This window comes from Suncus etruscus, chromosome 2, assembly GCF_024139225.1.
Source record: "Suncus etruscus isolate mSunEtr1 chromosome 2, mSunEtr1.pri.cur, whole genome shotgun sequence".
Lineage (NCBI taxonomy): Eukaryota > Metazoa > Chordata > Mammalia > Eulipotyphla > Soricidae > Suncus > Suncus etruscus.
The window spans coordinates 75,579,634-75,593,549 of NC_064849.1; positions in this window are offsets into that span (position 1 = coordinate 75,579,634).

A 13,916-nucleotide genomic window follows, 5' to 3' on the forward strand; every position below is an offset into this window, starting at 1 on the left:
ATATCTATTGCTCCCAAGTAGTTTTGAATGTAAACTTCTAAATGTGTTTGAATACTATGTGGGCTTATTGAAATATGATGGGTAAAATAATAATAAAAAATCTTGGGGCTGGATAGATTGCATGGAGGTAGGGCATTTGCTTTGCATGCAGAAGGGCAGTGTTTCAATTTCGGCAACCCATATGGTCCCCTGGGGCCTGCCATGAGCGATTTCTGATTGTAGAGCCAGGAGTAACCCCGAGTGTGACCCAAAAACCAAAAATAAATAATTAATTTAAAAAATTAAAAAATAGCATTTCTACTTTGCTTTCAAAGTGTAAATTGAATCACCAAGTGAAGTTAGACAAAATAATTTAAAAAATATTGCCATAAATGTTGAGAAAAGATGATTCCATATAACTGGCCATGATAATCTTGAAAGGTTTTGCTAAAAGATAATATTAGATGTGATACTTAAGGTTTAAATAGGTAAATGAGGTCAACGAAAATGTCAGAGCTCTATACTAGAAAAAATTTCTATACAAGAAAAAATACTAAGGCAGAGCTCTATACTAGAAAAAATTGTAATAACTACTATTAACTAGAATATAACATTGGCACTGATAGTAAGAGGCACAGAAGAGGGAAATTCCTCCTAAATGATGTGAGGTAGATTAATACATATTAAAATATAAAGACTCCATCTCTAATTCACTAATAATTATTTAAAAAACAGTATGAAAAATAAAAAATTCAAGAAATGTGCAAGCAGTATTGTAAATAAACAACTTTTTTAAGAAATATGGATATAGTGACTTTGGATTTAAAGGCAGCCATTAGGTTAAGGTTGCTATGCTTTTTCCTCCACTAATGTCCAGCCTTGGAGTAAATTCACTTTTGTAGAACTGTAATTCAAAGTTGTCAGAAGCCTCGCGAGTCTAACATTACATGTTCCCATATGCATAACTCCTCTTACACACCATCTGCACCTGTATCTATGGTGAATTACACAAGAAAAATGCAAGCATGGAGGGTAAAGGATAGCCTACAAAGATAGTATAAAGCTCAACTTAGAGCAATTTGGCATGGTTGCATACAGCTGGGAAGTGAAAGCAGCAGATGGGTTATGCTGACTTCCTGAAATCAGAAATGAGATGGTTTATATCTCACAAAATTTGCATACCCTCTAAGGCAAAGTCACAGCAAACTTTGCAAATGAAAACCAGAAAATAATAAGGTGATTATTCTAAAAAGTTCATATATACAGTCTAATGGACAAGAATATGATAGAAACAATTTCAGGTAATTTTTTATTGTAAACAAAAATGGGATCAAGTGCTATTCTTTTTTTTATTCAACGCTATTTTACAAATAATCTCTTTGCTTTTATATAGATAATAAAGCATACAGAAGATCTATGCTTACTGTAAGACATGAAAAAGCAAGAGTATCTAATTTTGTTTGGTTTTCTGTCTTCTCCATTTTGATTCCCTAGATTTAAGTAGACAACACAATATAAACAAAACACAGGAGTAATGAGATCTGGGATGGATAAAATTATTGTTTGCCTTGTAAATACATGCCTCATGCCTCATGCCCTGGCACCATTATGGGTCTCTGAGCAGCATCAAGATTGATCCCTGAACGCAGAGCCCAGAATAAGCCTTGTGCATGGCCTATACAATTTAAACTGCACAGCTAAGCAAATAGATCCTTTCTTACAACTTTTCATAGAGCTCCTTTCTAATTCTTTTTAAAGAGAAATTTTAACTACTAATATATATATATATATACATATATTATAACTATTACTACTTGATTTTAACTAAGATTCAGTGGAACTTTTAAATATTTTCTAATTCTAGCCTGCTTGCTTATTTATTTGCTTTTATGTCAACTGCCGGTGTCTCTGAAAGGATCAGAGTGGCAAGGGTCAAATGCTAAGTGGTTTCCTGCACTTATCATTTCTCCTCACTTATATGATTTTGGTATTGTTGGTTTTTATCTTAGTCACCTGAAAATCTATATAAATGAGCTCTTCTCTTTAGCTGTCCTTTCATTTCTATGGCAAGAATAGCTTTCCTCCATATATAGAAGGAACTTTTTAGAGTTTATATGACTGCTTGTGTAATAAAAAATGTCAAAATACCCATTTCTCAAATTAGTTTCATATTCCACAACCGCCCATCTCTGTTTTAATGGTCATTTGGCTGTCTGGAATCAGTATCTCAGCCCATTTGAAACTGTTTAGTCCTTTGTAAAATTGCTCTGCTGTGCTTTCTCAAATGGTTCAAATGGAGCAATCATTGTCAAGGTGATCTTGAGTTTTTGAAACAGAAAAAAAAATAGACAAAAGTTGTACTTTCTGAAGAACTGTAAAAATAAGAAAGAAAACACATTTAGAAATAGCAAATGTGACCTATCTATTACAGAAGTATTAAATCTCTAAGGCCTTACAAAGTCATCCTGGCTCAATTTTGCTAAGATAAAATATTCATTTTTTAATTCTCAAACACTTTTTAAATAAAAATTAAAGAAGGCTGGTATTAAAACGAAGATGTTATTATTCACAGGAGTTAAAAGGAACTAAAAACGTGTTTCTTCTCAATATTTCTTTAAACTTTTTGATCATTTTAATTTTGTCATTGATAAATTTCATTATAATATTTTTGCAATAAAGATGTGTATAAAAGAGGTATTATAGGTTATCTTTAACATTATGTTGTAGATGATGTTTTCTTTAATTAATACCACAAATTAGAATGTTGAAAATAGAAAGGTAATTTTAGAATAAATTATTTTAATATCTAAGCAAATAGATAAGTCCTGAATTATTCTTGGATACCAATTAGGTTTATTGACAATGATGCAATACAGAGTATGAATTTGAACATTTAAAATTCTTCCAACATGGTCATGAGATCCAGTACAGACGGTTGCTTTGCTCCCAGATTAGAATCCCAAAACCACATATGGTTGCATGTGATCCCTGAACCTGAGCATGGAGCCAGCAGTAAATCTTGAACACCACGAGGTAATGACATAAACAAAACAAAACAAACAATACACCACCCCCAAAAAACTTGTAGCAATTCAACAAATTTACCAAAAATTCAATTGATCACATTGGACAAATGAGATAAATTTTTCTCCTTTTTGCTTAGGTTCCAATTCTGAAGTATAACTAACGATCTGAATGATTTTGTTCTATGAATTCTAAGGGTCAGTTGGAGAAACTCAGAGATTTCCTTATCTTGTCCACTGTGGGCTCAAGGCACTGTTGCTGAAAGCATTTCCCACAAGGCATTGCAGCAGCATACTAGCTATGAATTTTGTAATTATTCACTGTATCTACCTAATTTTATTTTTCAATATTTTTGCTCTAATTTTCACTTCATTTTATTATTTAAGCTAAGTTAAATTTAAATTATATGTGATTTATTTTATTTTTTAGGCTCACATTCCAGAGTAATATCTTTTCATAGTTAACTTTAGAGGTCCTCAAAAGTTCATTTGTGAATTTTTTATAATATTATGCATAATCTTTTAAAAAAGTACCAGATAAAATTTGCAAGCCAAAATATCATGACCTTTAATTGGCTAAATATAAATTTGATTTAGGCAACTAGTTTTTATTATATTGTTATAAAATTATATAATAAATATCATAAACATGATTTCTCTTTATCACTTAGAATATTGGTCTTTGAGACACACAACATTAGAATTTGTTATTCTACTCAGACTATTAGCTAATAGCAGAACAAAATTTGGACAGAAGTTTATACAGATTATTTTCAATGCTTTTCTTGGTCATTTGTGAATTATTTTCGTCCCTTATTCATTTGGTCTTATATCATGGGGATAGGGAGGGACACATAGCAGTATCAGGGCTTTCTCTTGGCTCTGTACTCATGACTCATTTCTGAATTAGCCTGTAGAACTATGTATGTTGCTTGAGATTGAACCTGAGTCACCTGTTCAAGACAAGGCCTTACCCATTGAACTTTGGTTCAGTAATAAAATATTTTGACTGAATACAAAGTGCTAATGATAAGAATTTACTAAAATTTACTAAAGAATTTACTAAAAATCATTCTATTAAATCTTTTAGAACCAAAGTGTAAAACAAATGTGCTTTAAGATGATATTATGATATTATATCCAATGACCCCCAACTATAACATTGTTTAAAGATAACATGCCTAAAGGAAGTATGTATTTAATAATTCTGACCTAGAAATTATGATTATTGTTAATTTTAGTGAATTAATTTGAATAAATAAATATTTTGTCAATTAATTAAGGAGGCAAGACTAAGCATTCCTAGACTCATGGTTTACTGCTGATGTGTGACAGAGATCTGTGAAGGAAGTCAATATGGCCAAACTCCAGATATGCCAGTATTTGGTTTGATATCATCAGGATTCTTTTGGAGTGAGTGCACTTCTCACCTTTTCATATTTCTGGAACACTTAGTTGCCAAAAACATACACCACTATGGCTATAGGATCAGCAATAGTATTTGAAATTCTTGAACAGTGACTGTATTTGTGTGGCTATGTGATAAATTAAAAAATCTTTTTTATTTAATACTCTCTTCCCTCTAGAAATACACCAATAAGGGGCCAAAGTGATAACACAGTGGTAGGCCATTTGCCTTGCACATGGCTGACCCAGGAGGGAACAGGGTTCTATCCCAGGCATCCCATATGTTTCCTCGAGCCAGAAGTGATTTATGAGGGCATAACCAGGAGTAACCCCTGAGTGTTACTGGGTGTGTGACTCAAAAATAAACAAACAAATAAATAAATAAAGTTGGACATAAATAGATGATGCACTAGATGTACATCTTCACTAGATGTATCTTTTGATAATGACCTTGGTAAGTTTTATAAAAATTGATGCACTGGGTTTTTCTCTTCCAATACTTTTCTTTGGGAGTTTAGGGCTGTCAAAATGTTGGCAATACAAAAATTTAATAAAAAAGAATGAGCATTATTCATGGTTGATGTAAGACATTTTCTGAAAGTAAAAATTTGAAATATTTGCCATTCCATGTGGATTGTTAACATCTATTAGACAATAAGGACTTCATGAGGTTTTATGTTAACAATAAATACTGTAGTGTCATGTATATGGTTAAATATGACCTAAATTAGAAGAGTAAAGCTTTATCTGTATCTACATTATTCATCATGTTTCTATATAATCTTTGCTCATATTCTTAATTATAAATCATATGTTATTCACTATAATAAGGCAATATCATTTTGATGCTGGGGAAAACTTAGGATGACATATTCTAACCTATAAAAGTATGCATGCATGAGGCCGACGAGGTGGCACTAGAGATAAGGTGTCTACCTTATCAGCGCTAGCCTAGGATGGACCACGGTTCGATCCCCTGGCATCCCATATGGTCCCCCAAGCCAGGAGCGACTTCTGAGCGCATAGCTAGGAGTAACCCCTGAGCGTCATCAGTGTGACCCAAAAACCAAAAAATAAATAAATAAATAAATAAAATAGAAAACAATATGCATGCATATTTATCTTAGAATTTTCCTATGTTCAAGAGAAACACAGGAAAAATTATTTTTATGACATTATTATGAATTATCATTTACTTTATCTTATTTTGCCTTTTGAGATATGGAACATAAATCTCCATAGAATTGAGTTTCTAATACTGATTTTCATCAATGGTTAAGAAAATTTTATACATTTGTTTTTGAGGATGTGATGAAAGTTATAAAAAAATCTTAAGAATTCTGGAATACAAAATAATGATTAGTGAAAGTCCTTTTACATCCACTTAAATGTTTCTCTAGGTAAGGGTTTTTTTTCTTGGATAAAGAATTAGAATGATCTAGGTTATTATTCTCACAATGCCACTTTTGCAAATGACATCACTACTCCTGGATTTATGAGGTACAAACATTAAAATAATAAAAGGAGTTTTAAGTAGAGTAGCATTTGACAGATGTTCTTAAAGTATGCTTATTTTCAAATATACTAGCCAACTGGCTTTGCAGCTATGAAGGTCTGAACTAATCCTCTAATGCAGGATAAAATAATCATGAGTCTGATTTTGTTTAACTTTTTGCTGGCAAAAAGCAATGATATGCCAGAGAGCAGAATGATATGAGAGAGCAGAATAAAAAGTTTAGGATGACAAACTACCTAAAAATACCACTAATTGTTTCTGGCCTTTGTGTCACTACATTCCACATAATGCTCAAGAATAACTCCCCCTTCTAGTGAAAGAAAAATATGGTCCGTAGAGATCACTAGCATTACAGTATAACAGGAAAGAGGAAGGGAAAGAGAAAAAGAGAGGGGCAAGAGACAGAGAAAGGGGAGAGGAAGAAAGAAAGATATAGAAAGTGAAACTACTCAATGGTGTAACAAGAAGAAAAAAAATTCAAATTCTATTTTTACTTGATAGAAACTTAGAGTGGGAGACTTGGATGAGCCTCTGGATTAGTTTGGTTTAGAAATAAAATACATTGTAGGAAGCATGCTGGTAAAGAAAAAGTGTTGCTCAATCTTTAATCCACGTATAAAGCACACAAGATGCTTCCAACAGTGTGGAATCTGGTTTTGCAGTGACCTCAAGGATTTACATTTCTTATAAATTCCCCAGGATATTGCTGGCCTGCAGAGGATGAATTGTGTTGGCAAGACTAGCAGACAAATGACTCAGAAGCTTACACTGTGAACATAGAGTAGAAAGGCAAAGAATAGTTTCATCTTTTCTTTGATGAAGGTGGTTGTTAAGGATAAATACTAATATTAAACTGTCACAATGAACACTTGGATATATATTATTTACACATACCTCTCCAGATGATTTGTGAGATGATTAAGGGAGAAGTTATGAGGAATTAAACAAATTTTAATTTTCAAGGCTGTCTATTTGATTCAATGATAGCTCTAAATAAAAACTTTGATTAATTTATTAATGTGTGTCTTTTATAAAGAGGAAAGAAATTTGTTTGTGGGAGGATTGTATTAAAGAAAAAGACAAATACTATATTTTTAAACAACTTAACATAATCATTACTTTAAATTAATATTATACCACACTGTGATCTGGCTTCATTTTAATATTTGTCAAAGCCACTTCTCATAATTTTAATAATATCCAGATAAATTTAGTAAAACACTTTCAAGTATGCAACTGTACATCATTGTTCTCAAGAAAATGCTTTCAAGATAAACTGTATAATATCAAAATAATATGTTTTTCAGTAGCATATATTTATATGTATCACAAAAATCTCTAGAAAATGATTGTTTCTCTTATATAATTTTCTTAAGTTTCTCCTACATGAAATTTAAAGTAGACATAATTTCTAATTATACCAATTTGCTCTCTACAGTAAAATTTGTGCTTTATTGTTTATAAATTTGCTTTGCATTTTCATTTTGCTTGATACTATAGTCTTTTTGTTTTGTCCTTTTTAGTGGAATTCAATTAAATCTAAGTAACCAAACATTCAATTCACAGCTTTTATCACCAACACATTGCATAATATGCCATAAGAAAACATGGTGAGTTCCAGATAAAAATTCATGCTATTATTCAAATCAGTATTATGTAGAGGCAATATACCTCTCTGTGGATAGCACACTGTCTAAACAGCAGAATGCAGAGCAAAATATTACAAGAGCACAAAGAATTAAGTAGATTTCAATATATTGCTTTAGTCAAAGCTTTATGAGAAATGTGTGCACTGTAGCTAGATATTTTTATTTATTTAAAGGGTATATATGTATAATATTTTGTTGCTGAGAATAATAGAAATGCTAAGTTCAGTTTGAGAACTATAACAAAGTTTCAATAGCTGGGGATAAATCAATAATAAAAATTATTCCATAGTTTTATAGTTTGATAGTTTAGCATGATGTCAGTGTGGTTTGTTTCTGAGGAAACCCCTGTTCTGAACTGCATAAAGCTGGTTTCTCTTACATCTATACATGGCAAATGAAAAGTGAGAGTGTACTCACTCAAGCTTCCTTTGTAAAAACGCTGATCACCATTAGCAGGGATCCACTTTTGTCACCTGACTAGTTCCCCAAGAAGACAACTACCAGTAGACTGGAAAACAGTGGATTTCAGTATATTAGCTATAGGGATACAATTAGCAAAACCAGACACAGGTGACTAAAGTTCAGAGAGAATTTTCCACACATACCTATTAGAAACAGTTGAATAAACAGTCACAATAGCATGAATATAATAACTATTCATTATTAGTATAAACATAAAACCTAAAACATCATTAGTATTTCTTCTGAAAAAAAATCACAAATATGTCCTTTTTAAGGTTTAACTTAACGAAGTTAAGATTGAATGTGTTTGCATGTAACATGAGATTAGAATGTTATAAAAATAAAAATTATATATAAGTATGAAATTAATCACCATGTAGAACTAAGCATATAAAAATGAGTATAAACTGAGTTCAAGTATATCTTATTTAATATAGCTTTTATTCACTTGATAATCACATTTTCTGCTAAAAAGAAGTTTAGTATTACCATAACATACCCAGCCACACCCACACCCACAAACACACACACATACACACATATAAAGTGTTAGGCTCACAATGACATGTTAGAAGTCTTTTCATTTTATTCATGGAATTAGAGAATTTGGAAATGTAATACTTAAATCATCAAAATTCGGGTAAAAGTCAAAAAAGAACTCTTAAGGTTTAGGCCTAGTGCAGACAGATGGGAAAAGAGCCTGCTTGATGCGAGTGAATAGTGTTTTAAACTATGTTGGGTATTTGAAAAAATTATATATATGTACATATTTATTAAATGATCAAAGGACTAATTTGATGAAGGTTGAACATTAGCAAATAATCCAGAGCAGGTGCTCTGACATGTCACAAAAACTTACTATGAAAGGCAGGTCCTAAAGAGCTAAGGAGATCTTACAGCACTATACAGCACTTAAAGATATGGGACAGGTGGCAGAACAACAGGTGACAATGGCAAAGCATAATGAGTTCTTGGATAATATCTTAGCAGGAGGTTAAAATAATTCCACATCACTGACTTCTATGCACCTTTTTTTTCAATATGATAAGTAAGACTTGCTGCAATTTCACACAGCTGACTGCATTTAAATACATCTAACATGTGATTATCTGACTTCACCTTGAAACAAGGCAGCATTGTTGCCACACCATAGTGCAGATCAATTAAATCGAAGTCTCAGAGAAGGACATTTTTTTCTTTTTAAAAGCTTTTCAGATGACGCTTAAACATAGCTGGATTGAGCAAATGAACCAAAATTAAACATAATCAGGAGTTCTAACTAATAAATTTGTTCCCATGTCTGTATCCAAAACAATGTCCTTAATGAAAATGCTATAGTTAAAGAAAGCCAAACATGGGGCTGGAGCGGTAGCACAAGCAGTAGGGCATCTGCCTTGAAGGCTCTAACCTAGGATGAACCACAGTTCCATCCCCGGTGTCCCATATGGACCACCAAGCCAGGAGTGATTTCTGAGTGCATAGCCTGGAGTAACTCCTGAGCATCACTGTGTGTGGCCCCAAAACCAAACAAAATAAACAAAAAAGAAAGCCAAATATTATTTTCTGAATTCTCTAAAAATTTAGAGAAGAATTATAAAAGAAATATGTTATAACAGACATTGAGAGATGATTAAGATGACAGACAATAGAGAAGTGAAGAAAACTCAGCATCTCAAAAGATGCTCAATATCATTGCTAATCAACACAATGACATTTCCCTATAAATTGGTTCACTTTTACAGGTCTGGAAAATGTTTGAGTTTAAGTACTGATGGAGAAACCAAAATCAAAAATTTTCAATTGACATATGTGTCAAGTCTGAATAATGAGACCCAGACCATCATTTCCCCTGGGTATTTATTTGTGTTCAGCTTGTCTTTACTACTCAGACTGTCCCAGATATGACCCTGAAGTGAACTGTGCTGGTCAGACAATCAGGAGGTGATTTACCCTTAGAATAATTAAGTCCAATTAATGCCCTTTATAAAGTTTTAATATTTGGGGGCAGCTCTCTTTTTTGCACAAGGTAAACATTTTAACAGAAATTTCCTGGCTAATAATATTAGTTTATAACAATATTTTTGGCCAACCAGAATTACTAATCACCTGTATCAATATCATTATTTTAGAAAAACAACAACACACTGAAGTAAATTAAAATAAAACATGTTAATTTATGCATATTAATAAATATTTTGCTGATGATGTTATTGTGCATTTTAGTGTACCTTAAATTAATATATTCTATGATTTTCTCTAATTCTATTTTACTGATAGGAAACATTTATTCCAGGTAGGATCTTGTGAGTTTTTTCACAAAAATGTTGTGCTCAGATTCAAAGTTGAAATTTGTGGCTATTATACTGGAAAACATCAACAATGTTCAGTTAAAATTTTATTTGGAATATAATTTTGTATAATTATGCATTTTAAAATGTAAATCACTTCACAGTTAAGATGCCAGGACTGTCTCCATTTTGAATTTTCTTTTCCTCTCAGACCTCCTCCTTTCTCCTTTCCTCATTCTCTCTCTCTCTCTCTCTCTCTCTCTCCTCTCTCTCTCTCCTCTCCTCTCTCTCTCTCCTTTCTCTCATGATCTCTCTCCTTTCTAGATACTGATTCTGTTTATGTCTTTTTTTGTTTTTTTGGTCAAACTCGGCAGTGCTCAGGGGTTACTTCTGGTTCTATGCTCAGAAATCGATCCTGGCATGCTCAAGGGACCATATGGAATGCCGGGATTCAAACCACCGACCTCCTGCATGAAAGGCAAAAGCTTTACCTCCATGCTATCTCTTCGGCCCCCTCTATTTATGTCTTGCTGAACCATTTCTTCTACGTATCGAGCAAGTATGGTCACTCTATATGAAAACTATTTTATTTTGTCATCTGTTTTTACTAAAGCACATGGAATACAGGTGTAAAAATCGTTGATAGTTGAGTTTAATAAATATAATATATAATATTCCACACCCATTCCTTCAACAGTGCTCTAGATGAATATAATTTTTCAGAGTTCTGTTTTTTTGAAGAGCAGTTGACAATTGAATTTATCTAGAAAAATTTTTTTATCTTTATTTAAATACCGTGATTACAAATATGATAGCAGTTGTATAATTTCAGTCATGTAAAGAACACCCTTCTTCACCAGTGCAACATTCCCACCACCAATGTCCCAAATATCCCTCACACCACCCCACTCCACCCACACCTGTACTCAAGACAGGCTTTCTAATTCCCTCATTCATTAACATTGTTAGGATAGTTCTTGCTGTAGTTATTTATCTAACAGCACTCTTCACTCTATGTGGTGGAGCTTCATTCATGTCGTGAGCTGCTCCTTCCAGCTCTCCTCTCTTATGTCTCTGAAAATTATTGCAAGAGTGTCTTTCGTTTTTCTTAAAACCCATTGATGAGTGAGACCATTCTGCATCTTTCTCTTTCTCTATGACTTATTTCACTCAGCATAATAGATTCCATATACATCCATGTATAGGAAAATTTCATGACTTCATCTCTCCTGACGGCTGTATAATATTCCATTGTGTATATGTACCACAGTTTCTTTAGCCATCCATCTGTTGAAGGGCATCTTGGTTGTTTCCAGAGTCTTGCTATGGTAAAAAGTGCTTCAATGAACATAGATGTAAGGAAGGGATTTTTATATTGTATTTTTGTGTTCCTAGGGTATATTCCTAGGAGTGGTATAGCTGGATCATATGGGAGCTCAATTTCCAGATTTTGGAGGAATCTCCATATCGTTTTCCATAAAGGTTGGACTAGATGGAATTCCCACCAGCAGTGGAAAATGGTTCCTTTCTCTCCACATCCCAGCCAGCACTGTTTTCCTTCTTTGTGATGTGTGCCAATCTCAGTGGAGTGAGGTGGTACCTCATAGTTGTTTTGATTTGCATCTCTCTGACGCTTAGTGATGTGGAGCATCTTTTCATGTGTCTTTTTGCCATTTGCATTTTTTCTTCTACAAAGTTCTGTTCTTCTTGTACAAGTAAGTGTATGTCATATTTTCACATTGGTATGGTGGCATGGTTAAGCATTTGATAATCTAGGTTTCAGTATCCAAACTCTGTTACTTTATTTGTGTGACTCTTTGTGTATTTGTTCCTTCTACCTAAAATATCAGGTTAGATTGATATTCCTACTTGAATTTAAACAGGTCTTTGTGATACTATGTTTTTCTTACATTCTTGTGTATTTAGTTCTCTTTTATTTTCTTATTTTAATTTCTTTTTTGGAGTGTGTGTGCATGTTTGTTTGTTTTTTCTTTTCCCCTTTCGTCTCTTATACCTCCAACAGAACCACATTACTGGAATCATCTTGCTCAGCCTCATAATTTGAGGGGAAAAATGGATGGTACCAGGACCAGACAGTCATATGAACATTTATTAAAAATAAAAAATGATCATACTTAAACACAAACCCAAAGTAAATGACAACAGAATCGATATCCAATCTACAACAAGCTGTACAAGCGAGAACCAGTTACACTAGCAGTTACACTAGGAAAAAATGGGATGCATACTGGGAAAAGGGGTGGAGGTAGGGCAATACTGATGGTGGGAATGCCCCTGATTCTTTGTCATTATGTACCTTAAATATTACTCTGAAAGTTTTGTAACACACTTTGGCCACAATAAAAAGTTAAAAAAAAAGGGGGGGGGGCGGTGAGGTGGTTCTAGAGGTTAGGTGTCTGCCTTGCAAGCGCTAGCCAAGGAAGGACTAAGGTAGTTTGATACCCTGGTGTCCCATATGGTCCCCCCAAGCCAGAGGCAATTTCTGAGCACTTATCCAGGAGTAACCCCTGAGCATCAAATGGGTTTGGCCCGAAACCCCCCCCCCAAAAAAGTTAAAAAATATTTTTGCTTGGGGCAGGAGCAATAGCACATAAGTAGGGCATTTGCCTTGTACATGGCTGACCCAGGATAGTCCTGGTTTGATCCCTAGCATCCCATATGGTCACCCAAAGCTATGAGTGATTTCTGAGCTCATAGCCATGAATAACTCCTGATCATCACCAGGTATGGCCCCAAATAAAAACAAAACAAACCAAAAAAAGATCTCTTTGCTTTTCTTTCCCCAAGTTTGCTTTTTGACCAAATGTTATATTCATCTGTTACCCAAAATAGTGTTGGGGCATAGGGATAGCACAGTCAGTATGAGGTGCTGGCTTAGCACACAGCTAACTTGAATCCAATCTATGGCATCCCTAAGCACTACCAGGAATAAAACCTGAATGCAGGCAGAACTAGGAGTAATTCCTGAATACCAGCAAGTGAGGCCCAAAAATTAAAAGAAAAAAAAAAATAGTGTAACACAAATGGTGTCCAGCAAACTTGAGAGCTCTCTAATTTCCAGATTAAGAGAAACTTGGATGCAGACTATTTATTTAAAAATTGTACCATCTTAAATGTAGCCGAGCATTATGGATTTAAATTTACTTCATTCCAAAATTTGGAGCCTACATATCTCCAGGGAAAGTCCAACCCATCTGCTCTGATTATTCTATGTCCATTCTTTCTGTTCAACATAGGATTTTATTTTTCCATTATACCTAGCAGTTTTATTTTAATACTATCACATTGGCATGTGAACTTTCTACCTTAGAGCTAAAGCTTTGTGAGCTAACATGTCTCTAATGTCTCCAATGTCGTAAATTTGCATGGAAAGTTCCCAAATACAAACACACACACACACACACACACACACACACACACACACACGAAAGTTCAAGTCTCAAGGGCATTTGACATTTAAAACAACAGCTGCCTACTTGATTTGTAATCACTTAAAAACTCAAACGTTTCTGTGTAATATGAATTTTTCAAAAATAGTTTCTTACTCCTCTACACTTATATGATTATGTAT